This window comes from Etheostoma spectabile, unplaced genomic scaffold (assembly GCF_008692095.1).
Source record: "Etheostoma spectabile isolate EspeVRDwgs_2016 unplaced genomic scaffold, UIUC_Espe_1.0 scaffold325, whole genome shotgun sequence".
Taxonomy (NCBI): Eukaryota; Metazoa; Chordata; class Actinopteri; order Perciformes; family Percidae; genus Etheostoma; species Etheostoma spectabile.
The window spans coordinates 445,397-457,777 of NW_022605585.1; the positions used below are offsets into that span (position 1 = coordinate 445,397).

General features: G+C 42.3%; 1 protein-coding gene and 1 long non-coding RNA gene across 6 annotated transcripts in view; one reads left to right on the forward strand and one right to left on the reverse strand.

Annotated features, from left to right (window-relative positions):
• The window catches only part of cnnm3 (cyclin and CBS domain divalent metal cation transport mediator 3), a 33,668-nt gene that overhangs the window by 14,720 nt on the left and 6,567 nt on the right, over nt 1-12,381 (forward strand). The window lies entirely within an intron of this gene.
• Nucleotides 2,604-12,381, reverse strand: part of LOC116686194 (uncharacterized) — a 21,336-nt gene continuing 11,558 nt past the window's right edge. Inside the window, exon 3 of the long non-coding RNA XR_004331176.1 lies at nt 2,604-2,613. This is a non-coding gene — a long non-coding RNA (uncharacterized LOC116686194). The remainder of the gene's footprint in view (nt 2,614-12,381) is intronic.

Genomic DNA, 12,381 nt, shown 5'->3' on the forward strand with positions numbered 1-12,381 from the left:
TTTGATAAATAATACGCAGTAATGTGGATATAGTGATAAAGTGGGTAAAGGAATAACAGAACAGTTACCAGCAGTCTGGGAAGTTCAGGAAATTACATAATTTTACTGTAATACAGCCTTTAAAAACAGGAAAAGACATCTTAGTCATATTAGGAGATTACGATATCCAAACTCTGAGACGATATCTAGTCTCATATCACGAAATCAATGTAATTTTGATAAATTTGCCCAGCGTACTTAGGGTTACATAAGGAAAAAAAATACTTTAAACCATTTAAACAAATGGACAAACATTACGCATGCACCTTATCCAGAAAACAAAAAGGGAAGAATTAAAAAAAGATCTACACCTAAAGTCCTCGTCCTGTCACAGATAGAGAAGACGTCCTGAACAGAGGGGCCCATATTTCCTAAGATTAGTCATTCTAGTCTTTTATACCTTCAAGTTATCAAAAGTAACGTAAAAAAAAGGACCCCATACCCCCCAAAAACTTGGACATTTGCAGAGGTTACTTTAGTTTGTCCAATTATTATATATTGTTTTTTAAAGATTTTTTTGGGGGGGGCATTTAAGGCCTTTATTTGTATTTATTTAGTTAGTTTATTGGGCATTTAGGCTTTATTTTTATTTAATTTATTTATTTATTATTATTGGGATTTAAGGCCTTTATTTTTATTTAATTTAATTTATTTATTTATTATTGGGCATTATGGTCTTTTTATTTAATGATTTATTGGATATTTAAGGCCTTTATTTTATTTAATTAATTAATTTATATTGGGCATTAAGGCCGTTAATTTATAATTTATGTTTTGGGCATTTATGGTCTTTTATTTTATTTTAATATTAACTATATTAAGGCCTTATTTAATTCTTTTTTATTTTGGAAGTACTGGAGTTTATGACCGATCGATACCACGTATATTAACCATAATAAAATATATGACTCACGGTATTGGACCAGTACTCTGTGTCGACCAATACGCAAGTTCCAGTCGAGAAAGAGAAAAATAATATCAGGCACTCTCTAAATGTACATAGGTCGAAAGTGCAGCTAATGTAGCACAATTCCGGCTGCAGCAACGGAGCAGAGAGTCCGAGGTTACAAACACACTACTATGTTTTCATTCAAAGCAAAGGGGTGTGTTTTGAGACAATAACATTCTCCGTATACACAAGAGTTTCTCTCTCAGTAGCAGAAATAGTCTCTGTCCATAGTAAAACCTCTGACAACACACACACAGACCTGGGCACCCAACACACTGGGCATGGAGTACAGGTGTGTGTAAAACAGGATGTAGACTGTCTGAGTTACTCTGCAGTTAAAAATCATGGGCGTCCATCCATCCATCTTCATCCGCTTACGGTATCGGGTCTCGGGGGCAGCAGCTCTAGCAGGGACCCCAAACTCCTTTCCCGAGCCACATCACCAGCTCTGACAGGGGGCAGAGGTGTTCCCAGGACAGGTTGGAGATATAATCTCCACCTAGTTCTTGGTCTTCCCCAAGGCCTCCCTCCAGCTGGGCGTCCCCCACCGTTCCTGGGTTTCCCTGAGCCTCCCCCCAGCTGGTACGTCCCTCCACCTAGTACCTGGGTCTCCCGGCCTCCTCCCACTGGACGTCCCTCCACCTAGTCCTGGGTCGTTCCCAGGGGCCCTCTACCAGCTGGAGTGTCTGGACCACCTCCCTAGGACCCCCCCCCAGGAGGCATCCTTACCAGATGCCGAACCCCCCTCAACTGGCTCCTTTTGACGCGAGCAGAGCAGCGGCTCTACTCCGAGCTCCTCTCGGAGGACTGAGCTTCTCACCTATCTCTAAGGGAGACCCCCCCCCCTTCTGAGGAAACCATTTCGGCCGTGTACCCTGGATCTGGTTCTTTGGGTCGACCCAGCCTTCTTGACCTAGGTGAGGGTAAGACACGAACACTGACCGGTAGATGGAGGCTTTGCCTTCTGGCTCAGATCCTTTTCGTCACAACGAGTTACGTTACTTGCGAGTAAGTCGTCGTCGTCCTCCAAAGGTCTCGTTTGTTTGGTCCGGAGACTAAAACCAACCCCGGAGGTTTCAAACCAAACGAGGGCAGCAGAGTTTCCAACTGTCTAAGTTTTAGAGGCTCGGAAAAGCCAGAAGTGTTCTGCACAGGAGGTGTAAATGTAGCAGAGATATGTGTTTTTAAACCAAACTGTAGTAGTGTAGATGCAGAAGACCTGGAAACACTGACCAATCAGAGCAGACTGGGCTTCTCGGAAGGGGGGTCTTAAAGAGACAGCCTTAAAACGCAGCGTTCAATCAGAGGGTGAATACAGGGATATTCAGCAGACAGTAGAGTAAAATAAAGGTGTTTTAACATTAAAGCGGTGTAAATATGTTCTGGTTAGAAACCCCAAATAATCAGAATCAGAAATACTTTTATGATCCTTGAAGGGAAACTCGAGTTGCAGTTGCACAAATAGTTATAATATCAGAGTAGAAATATAAAGAGGTGGATATGTACGGTTATTTAAATAGTCAAAGGAAATTATGATACAGTATTTACATAATTAACATATGAGAATTGCATGGTGAAAAGTAAATAATACTAATAATAATAATAGTAGAATAACAAGGATGACCCTGAAACCAGCAATGGATATGGGACCATTTAAATGATATTCGGATGGATATGTATTCCTAATGTCTTTTTGTCCGTCCTCTCTCCATCCCAGACATGTGTCTTTGTGTTCTGTGGTGCTGTGGGACACTCTGTCCTCGGCGTCATCCTTGTACGGGCGCTGGGCTCCTCATCTCCGCCGTGTTCACCAGCGGCCTACCTCATCTTGCTTCCTGGCTGAGCTGGGTACCACGTGCTGTGCTCCGGTTACGGGTTCCAGCTGGCGCCAGCTCTGACTGGCTGGCCCAGGTTTGCTTGGTGCTCACCTGCCCCTGTCTGCCCTCTGGGGGCTGATCCTGGACCTGGGCCTGAGGGCGGACAGTCAGCACCTGTGGGATCAGGGCGAGAGGACCATGGAGATGATCCGGACAAGCGTCCAACGACCCTTTACAGGTAAGAAAGAACACTTGGATTGTTGATTTGATTGATACTTTATTCAAACTAAAAAAAGACAGTCGCCGCTCCTCCTCCTCATCCCGTCCCCTCCCCATCTTCAGGTGCTTCAAGCACCCCCCACCCCCCAAATCCTTGTTGTGGTAATTGAGGAGTGGAACACTGTTTGTGAGTGCTTCGTGGTGCAAGTGACACAGGTTGTTTGTTGCCGTTTGTAGACCCTGGGTTGTCTACAGGACCGCCCTTTTACAGTGTGTGTTCTGGGGACAGGCAGCTAGCAGATAGTGAGGAGATGTTTTTGTCAACTTTCTTATGCATCACAACTGACACACATCATCATTAGTACAATGAAAACACAGTAGTTATATAGCAAAAAAAAGAAGTTCAAGCTGATTTCTCCCAGAACCCAGCCCACCCCAAGAAACCCGTCCGGGTCCAACACAAGACAAACAGCCTGCTGGGATCTAGTCCTGTAGCAGTTTCTAGCAACACGACATACACAATCTCCATTCAACACACAGTCAAAAGGAAGCAGGAAAAGAAAAAAGAAAAAAATAATACTGATACTGAGTAATAAATGAATATGTACTTAAGAATACATGTTAAGTTAAACAAGTATGCAAATTAATTACAAATGGAGAGAAAAAAAAATAAAATACAAAAATAAATAAATAAATAAATAAATAAATTAGAGGACGAGAGATATAGCGGTTAAAAACAAAAGAATTGGATTGGATATCAGTGAGAAGGGCCTACAGATAATTTAATTTTCTTTGAATCAGGTAGCAGGTCATGGTACCACAACAGATAGGAAGGTCTCAAAACCTCCATAAATTTACTGGTGGAACCCTTAAGTGAAAATCTGAGTTTTTCCAGCTTCAGGTTTTAAGAACTTCTCGACCCAATAGGTCATAAGACGGGGGGACGTGAGTTCCATATAAGTAAAATAGTCTTCGAGCCAAAGGTGTAGTGAAGGCTAGGGCTTGTTTCAAAGAGGGCGAAAGGTCCGGGTCTGGAGGGATGCCAAATATAGCCGATAACGGATTGGGGAGAATTGTCTGATCATATTGCTTTGACTTAGTGTTTAAAAATGTTGTCCAATACCGATTAGCCTTGGGCACGCCAAAACATGTGGGTTGGGTTAGCTGGCGGACAGTCCGCACTATTGCAAAATGTCGCTAATGATGGGTAAATCTTTGCTAATTTGCGTGTTTTGTAATGCAATTTATAGAATATTTTGGCACTGTATTAAAACATGCCGGGCACAGGCGGAGGACTTGTGAATTAAATTTTGGCAGCCTCCCACTGCTGCCTCCTCACCCCAGTACCAACTCCCCCTCCCATGCAGTTTTAACAAAGGCTTCAAGTCTTGAGGTGTTTAGTATTAATAGAATTACTACGAATGAAATAAATTTTTTCCGGTGGGTTTTCAATTGTAGAAGAGTATCTAAAAGTGTTTCAGGGTGGTCGATTAGAAAGTGTGGGGAAACACTTTTTTACCATAATCCTGGCCTGAAAGAAACGGAAAGAGATGGGAATTGGGCAGTTGGGAATTTGGATGAAAGTTCAGAAAGGATGAAAAGGTATATCGTTATAAAGATCCTTTTCAGTCTTGATCCCTCGTCGTGCCACAAGTTAAAATAAATCAGTGACTGAAGCATGAAGTTACATTTTTAGCTAAAGGAGTTTGCATTGGGTCCATGCAGGCCAAACTGTTTCCTGATTGGACCCCAATCCTTAATGTGGCTTAACTATGGGATTATTCTCTATCAGGGAGAGGGGCAGGGGAGCTGAGAGCAAAGCAGAAGAGGACAACGAATAACGGCTAGATGCCCTTTCAATCTGTACCCAGGCAGTGGAGCCTCAGCATCACACCCCCAATATAGTAGTTTCGTATATTAGCTGACCAGTAGTATTGTCTTGAAGTTGGGAAGAGCAAGTCCACCCTCACAAGTTGGGGACTGTAGAATGATTACGAAGTCTGGCAGGTCTTTAAGCCATAGGAATTGGGAATATTTTCTTATCCAACTTGTCAAAAAAGGACTTTGTAATTAATATAGGAATATGTTGGAAAAGGTAGAAAATTGGGTAGAATTACCATCTTAACCAGGTTCACCGTCATCAAAGATTAATGGTAATAAGGACCACCTGCGAAATCTTTCTCATGTCTTCTCAAGCGGGTGAAAAATTTATTCATGAAGTTGGACATAGAAGAACAAAAAATAAATATCCCCTAGGTACGAAACCCTGCCTCAGCCATTTAAAAGGTGAATGATGAGCGGGAAGATTACTTGCCAAAGAGTTCAAGGAAATAAATGGCTTTTCTGGTAGTTGAGGCTTGTAACCAGGAGCTTGCTATATGTTCTAGAGTTAAAGAGCACTGGGAGAGATGCATCATGAGGATCGGAAATGTATAAGAGCAAGTCATCGCATAAAGGGACACTTATGGGCTACACAGACTAGAATACCCTTAAAGCCCTCCCCAGCACGCACCAGATTCACGAGGCTCTATCGCAATAGCAAAACAACAAGGGAGACAGAGGGCATCACCCTAGTGCCCCTTCCTGAAGGAAAGGTGTGAGACACCGTGTCATTTGTTTTAATTGAGGCCACCGGCGATGGTACAAAGCTTAACCAAAAGATAAAAATTGTTATCAAAACCAAATCTTTCCATTACTTTATATAAAAACCCATTCGACCCAATCCAAAGCTTCTCGGCATCGAGAGATACCAATTATTTCAGGTGATAAGGTGCCTGGCGTTAGAGAATACTATTTAGAAGACGTCCTGGTGTTATGGAATGATTGGCGCCAGTCATAAAGCCTGGTGATCTAAGAATAATGCGGGGAAGTACCGCTGGAGGCGGGTTGCAAGAATTTAGATAGAATCTTCAAATCTACAATTAGGAGGGAAATAGGTTATAGCTACTACACAGTGAGGGTCTTTATCATTCTTAAGGATCAGCATATTGTAGCCTCTGATACGTGCTAGGCAGGGGCCGGTTTGAAAAGCTCTTATACACAATCGTTAACACTGGCGCCAACAGATCCCCATTGCCTTATACATATTCTGAGGTGGAAACCATCCGGGCCAGGAGATTTGCCAAGCTTAAAGACTTGATAGTTCTTGACCTCCATTATGTAACAGGCCCACCCAGACCTTCCCAGTTCACCATCTACCTTGGAAAGTTGATATCATTAAGTGTATCATTGGACAAGGAAGGGGTAGGGAAGTATACAGTCTGAATAGAAAGACGCAAATCTATCATTTATCTTTCCGGGATCAGAAAGTGGGAGATGTTTTTTCATTGTGTTAGGGGACAGGAGCTAGCAGATAGTGAGGAGAGGTTTTTTACAGTGTGTTTCAGGGGACAGGCAGCTAGCAGATAGTGAGGAGATGTTTTTACCAGGTGGTCTGGGGACAGGAGCTAGCAGATAGTGAGGAGAGGTTTTTTACAGTGTGTTCGGGGGCAGGCAGCTAGCAGATAGTTGAGAGAGTGTTTTTACAGTGGTGTTCTGGGGACAGGCAGCTAGCAGATAGTGAGGAGAGGTTTTTTACAGTGTGTTCTGGGGGACAGGCAGCTAGCAATAGTGAGGAGAGTTTTTTTTACAGTGTGTTCAGGGGAAGGCAGACAGCAGATAGTGAGGAGGGAGATATTTTTACAGTGTGTCAGGGGACAGCAGCTAGCAGATAGTGAGGGGATGTTGTTACAGTGTGAAATTAATCTTTTTTTTGAGTGATCGTGATATCAACCAATAAAATACACACTTTTCACTGTGGATTTAAACCCCACCACAGACTTTTGGAGGTAAATTCTTGTGTAAGCATTGCGGGGGAACTCATACATAATGTTAAAAAAAACCCTCATAAAGTGAAAATTGTTCTGCCATGGGACACTTTAAAACAGAGCCTCTTAAAAGATCGATTTGTGTACTTTCTGAATTGATATCCAATAAAAGAGCCACTGAGTTGGAAAATTGACATCTTAAAACCCAGCCCTGCTCCAGATATAATGTCGAGTTGCCTTTAAGTCGGATCACTGTGTCTTGGTGCAGTGAGTTTGTGAAGGAGGAGTTCAGACGCGGGATGCTGAGCACTAAGACGGGGGGAGGACATCCTGACGCCCCTGAAGGAGGCTTCATGTGCCCAGCTCGGTCGTCTGGACTTCTCCAATGTCTGACATTCATGCAGTGCGGGGACAACCGGGTTCATCTAAGCGAGAGAGGACGAGGGGGGCGCGGAAAACCCGGCTTTTTCACAGAACTTTGACAACCAAATGCTTAAGTCCACCCGTCAAACGTGTGTTTGATTTGATTTTCCAGGTCCAACATTGTGGAAATCCTGTACGTGAGGCTTGGCGTGGTGGACCCGGAACGACTGCACCCCATGAAGACCATCACCAAGTTTACAACCACCCGCGTGCATACGTCTTCAACGACACCAAGCTGGACGCCATGCTGGAGGAGTCAAGAAAGGTGTGCTCCCACTAACCACTGTTTCTAGAAAAGAGTGTTGCTGTGTCATTTTAAAACTGAAATTAGAGCCAGGGCGAGGATATTTAAGGCCAATACAGATATTTGGTTATTTAAAAATCTGATATATGGCCGATATATATTTTAAAAAAAAAAGTAATAATTAGAAACGCGTTACAAAACAAACAGATTCCCAATAACAGTAGATTTGTAGTTATTATGAGTAAAATAATATGATAATAACTTGCTTTATTGTCACAACAGAACATCAAAATATATATTAAGGTCGTTGTGGACTAGCCAGACTTCCTCTGCAGGGGCTGTGGAGGAGGTATCTGGCAAAGCGAGACAACTGAAAGCCAAACTCTCCATCCATAGAACGCTTTGCCAATATGGACACGTGTTATGGTGTTTATTGTCGGACTCTATTTTAGACAGTTAAGAAATGTGTCTTCCTTTTTGGGGAGGGAGCAGCTGTGCAGAGTTGCAGTTGTTGTCAATGCTGGGACTTTTTCTGCAGGATAAATGGGTTTTCACCGTCTGGAGGGTCGTGCACCGCAGCCAATAGGATGTCCTCTCTCTCTCTTCTTCCTCTCTCTCTCTCTCTCTCTCTTCTCTCTCTCTTCTCTCTCTCTCTCTTCAAGACCTGTGATTGGCCAATGTTTATCTAAGCCTGAAAACGGAAGCCAGGTGGAGGTGCCAGAAGTCTAGTTTTCTCTCAGAACCTAAATTACCATATGCTGAGAGATTATTGTTAATCTTTGCCAATGGTGCAAGAAAACAACCTTACCCCAGCGTTAAATGAAAGATTTTTTTTTTTTTTATTGGATGAAATGACTCATTGACTCAGATGTCTTACTGCCGGCGTGTTTTCTGATCTACTCTTATTTCCAGGTAACTCTACACTGGCCTCGTCCAGAAGGTTAACAACGAGGGGGAGGGCGACCTTTCTTCGACAGGTGCTGGGATTGGTTCACGCTGGAGGACGTCATCGAGGAGATCATCAAGTCCGAGTCCTGGACGAGTCCGACGGATACCGTGAGTTTGTTTTATGTAAAATGTGTTTCTTCGTGTAGCACTGGTGTCTTTTATTAAAGCTTTCCACACATCCTGCTGCGGTGGGATGTAACTGAGTACATCTACTCCAGTACTCTACTAAGTACAAATGTTGAGGTACTGTACTTACTTGAGTCTTTTTCTTCATGCTACTTTCCTTCTACTCGCTACATTCAGAGAGAAATTTACATTTTACTCCACGACATTCATCTGTCAGCTTTAGTTACTTCACCCCATTATCATTCGTGCACACAAACCACCTGTACAGTAGTTTATAAAATCTGATGTTTATTCTAAGTAAACTAGCCTAACAAGTCCAGCTGAGATGACCATGTGCTGTCAAACATTAGAATATTTAATCATGATTAATCGCATTAAGGTCAGCGTTAACTCGCAATTGATCGCACATTTTTATCTATTCAAAGTACCTTTGATTTCTTTTGTCCATTGTTTATTTCGTTTCTTCTCATTTATCACATGGAGAAGGGATCGGCTTGCTTTGTGCAAATGTTTTTTTGGGTTTTTACTGAAAACAACATTGAGCATATAGCTACTGTAGTGTTTTTTATGTATATCAGTATAGATATTCTATATACAATCAGCATCAGCTGTGTGTCTGGACATCAGGGTATTCGGACTGGCCGTGCTGCGACGATCGCTCAATTCACAACGAACCCACGCACAAAGATACGTTGGTCTTGACAATGGAACACTTGGCAACTTTTAAAAAGGTCAAATTGTCTTCAGGATCTTATTGGCGTCCATTTAGCGTCTCGCCCTCGCATCCAATAAAAAGTAACATGACACATCTGGCCGGCTCGCAAGCCCAGTGTGTGTGTGGTGTGGTGTGTGTGTGTGTGTCGTGCAGGACTGTCCACCCAGGAGACCGGGGATCCGCGTGTTTCCTAAACTCAACCGTTGGTTTCTTCTCAAGCGGAGCAAACACATGAACTTTTGTTACACAGTTTTAAGGTCATTGTAGGTGTGTGTGTGTGCGGCGGGCCTGTTGTTTTGTTTTGGTCTAGCTAGATCCGGTGGGTTGTAGTTTTTCTAACGTGGGATGTTAAGGATGGTAATCTGCGGTAAGACGCCGTTAAAGGGGTTGAGGTTAACGCCGTTAACGCGCTTTAAATGACACAGCAATAGAAAGTTAGACCATTAAACACCACAACGTTTGGATCCTTCAGTTTACACTTTCTAAAATGGGAGGATGTTCTTTCCGGCCTTCCCTTCTTCCTGACAAACTAGTATTTTTACAGGGCTATTAGAACTTTTACTGAGTACAGCATCTGAAACTTCTCCCCTGCTGCTCTCCTGCAGTAGAACGGAGGGTGAAGCGTCCTGCTCGCTCCGCTGGAGATCCCTTGGAGCCTCGCAGCGGTCCACGAGGAGTTCTCTCTCTTCAAGCAGTCCTGAGGAGAAGCCAAGATCCGAACGCCCACAACTACTAGGGCCACACACCGTCCTGTAAGAGGTGGGTGTCTGTGTGTTTTTTTGTGTGTTGTGTGTGTGTGTGTGTGTGTGGGTGTGTGTGTGTGTGGTGTGTGTGTGAAGATATGGTGTGTGTGTGTCAGGATATGGTGTGTGTGTGTATGAGTGTGTGTGTGTGTGTGAGAGTTTGTGGTGTGTGTGTGTTGTGTGTGTGCAGTTTGACACTGCACATGTAATGATATGTCCTGTTACACATATAATTCAGCTTAACTGCTACAAACTTTCTGCGAGATCTTGTCTCGTCCAAACAGCGAAGTTCACCCTACCCCATGTCTCTAGACCTTTGACCTTTTGACCCTGCAGAGGTGTCCCACTTCAGCATCGGGCCGCGTGTCGGAGAGGTCCTGTTCCACCTGCTCAGTCCACCCCAGGTCAACCAAGAAGTGCACTTTGATCCAAATAACCGGTGAGCCGGTCACTATTCATACACGCGGCAACCACAAGTCGAACTTTCATCCTGCTGTGGCAGGTATGTGCGCACGCACCACACGTTCCGTCACTAATGAAGTCGACTCGCATTCGTACTTTGCTTTCAAACCCTGCAACAAAGGGACAGTTGAGGTTTTTTTTCTGGCAGGAAGTAACAGAACATATTGATTTATAAATGAACAAAATTGACTTTTTTCTATATCTTAGACATAAATTGAGAAATTAAAAAACCTTTTTAGGGGCGCCAGGTTTGCTCAGTTGGTAGAGAGGCGCGCCCATGGTTATATCCTTGACGCAACGGGCAGGGGTTCGACTTCGGCTGTGGCCCTTTGCTGCAGTGTTCCACACCCCCCCCCCTACTCTCTCTCTCTCTTCTCTCTCTTCCCTTTCATGTCTCAGCTTGTCCTACATAAAAAGGCCTAAAATGCCCCAAAAATGCCTTTTTTTTTTTTTTAAAGCACATTACTGTTTTACATCTCAGGATAAGTCAATTTAAGGATAGTATGAAATAGGTGTATGTTAGATGTTAATCATGACTAAATTGAGTAATTAAAGGACTATTTGTGCCTGCTGCTGCAGGTATGTTTGCATGTTCGACACGTTGTCACTTGAGTTAGCTTTCAGTCGTACTTTGCTTTCTACTTTTGAAAAAAAGAGATCAATGACGTGAGTGAGAATATTGGATCTGAGAGTAGGTTACAGGAAATCAACAGAATAATGATTTATACACTACTGGTCAAAAGTTTGGGGTCACGTAGAATTTCCATTGCACTCCATTGAGACAGAAACCAACGTGATTTGGATCATTGTTTATTTTCAACCAGGGCAGTAATCAGATTACGATATGTGCTTAAAGTATTGCAAAAACTTCTCTAATGATTTCTCAGTTAGTTTTTAAAAATGATATCAAATTATGTGAACAGACTGAGCCCTTTGCAAGCGTGGATGAATGGCTGCTGATACGGCATTGTAGACCAGTTGCAGTAAGATAAGCCACCCCACTCAGTAGTCAGCTGTGGTATTTGTTCTTAATGGAGTGGGATGGTGGACATTTATAAGTGACCCCAAACTTTTGACCGCTAGAGTGTATGTGTGACAATTGTACATCTCATGATACACAAATATGAGCAAATATGAAATAGTGATATACATACAGTTTACATATATAAAGCAAGATGTGAAAGATAAGTACAGAGTGCAAACATTTAGTAAATTAAAAAGACTTGCTTTATTAAAACTAAAGGATACATCAAATGACTAAAAATAACACAACATCCCCCCAAAAAAGAAGACAGAGGAATAATTTAACTCAATTTGAAGTTATTTAAAACATCCCAAGATGGCAGGAGGGCCAACTTCTAATTAAACAAAATAAGTCGTCTGGCTGTGGAAATCACCAATGCCACTTTCTCAAACTAATACAGCTTAAAAAAAAATGATACATACATTTAACCCTGATGTTGTCCTCTGGTCAAATTGACCTGTTTTCCTATACCAATGTTCTTTGTAATTCCCCAAAATAACATGATCGATTCCACACAACGCTCTTTGGCAAGTACAAATCTCTACTTTCATTAATTTTGGGTCTTATTCAATTTTATAGCATTGTAAAACAAATGGAAGTGTTGTTGAAATAGTATTGAGTAAAAGTTGACATATTCCAGTCTGTGATTATCATCAACATCCATTCCTTTAATTTTAGTCTCAATAATTCCTAATTTCTGCTTTTCTAACTCAAACATTAGGTATAATTTCCTATAAATGAGGTTTATTGACCATAAATTCCAAAAATAACTGTAAACTAAAGTTAATAAGTTTGTGTTACGTGGTGTTGAAAACGTCGGAAAAAGTGACAAACACTAGAAAAAAAGGGACAAAAATGTAAGAAAA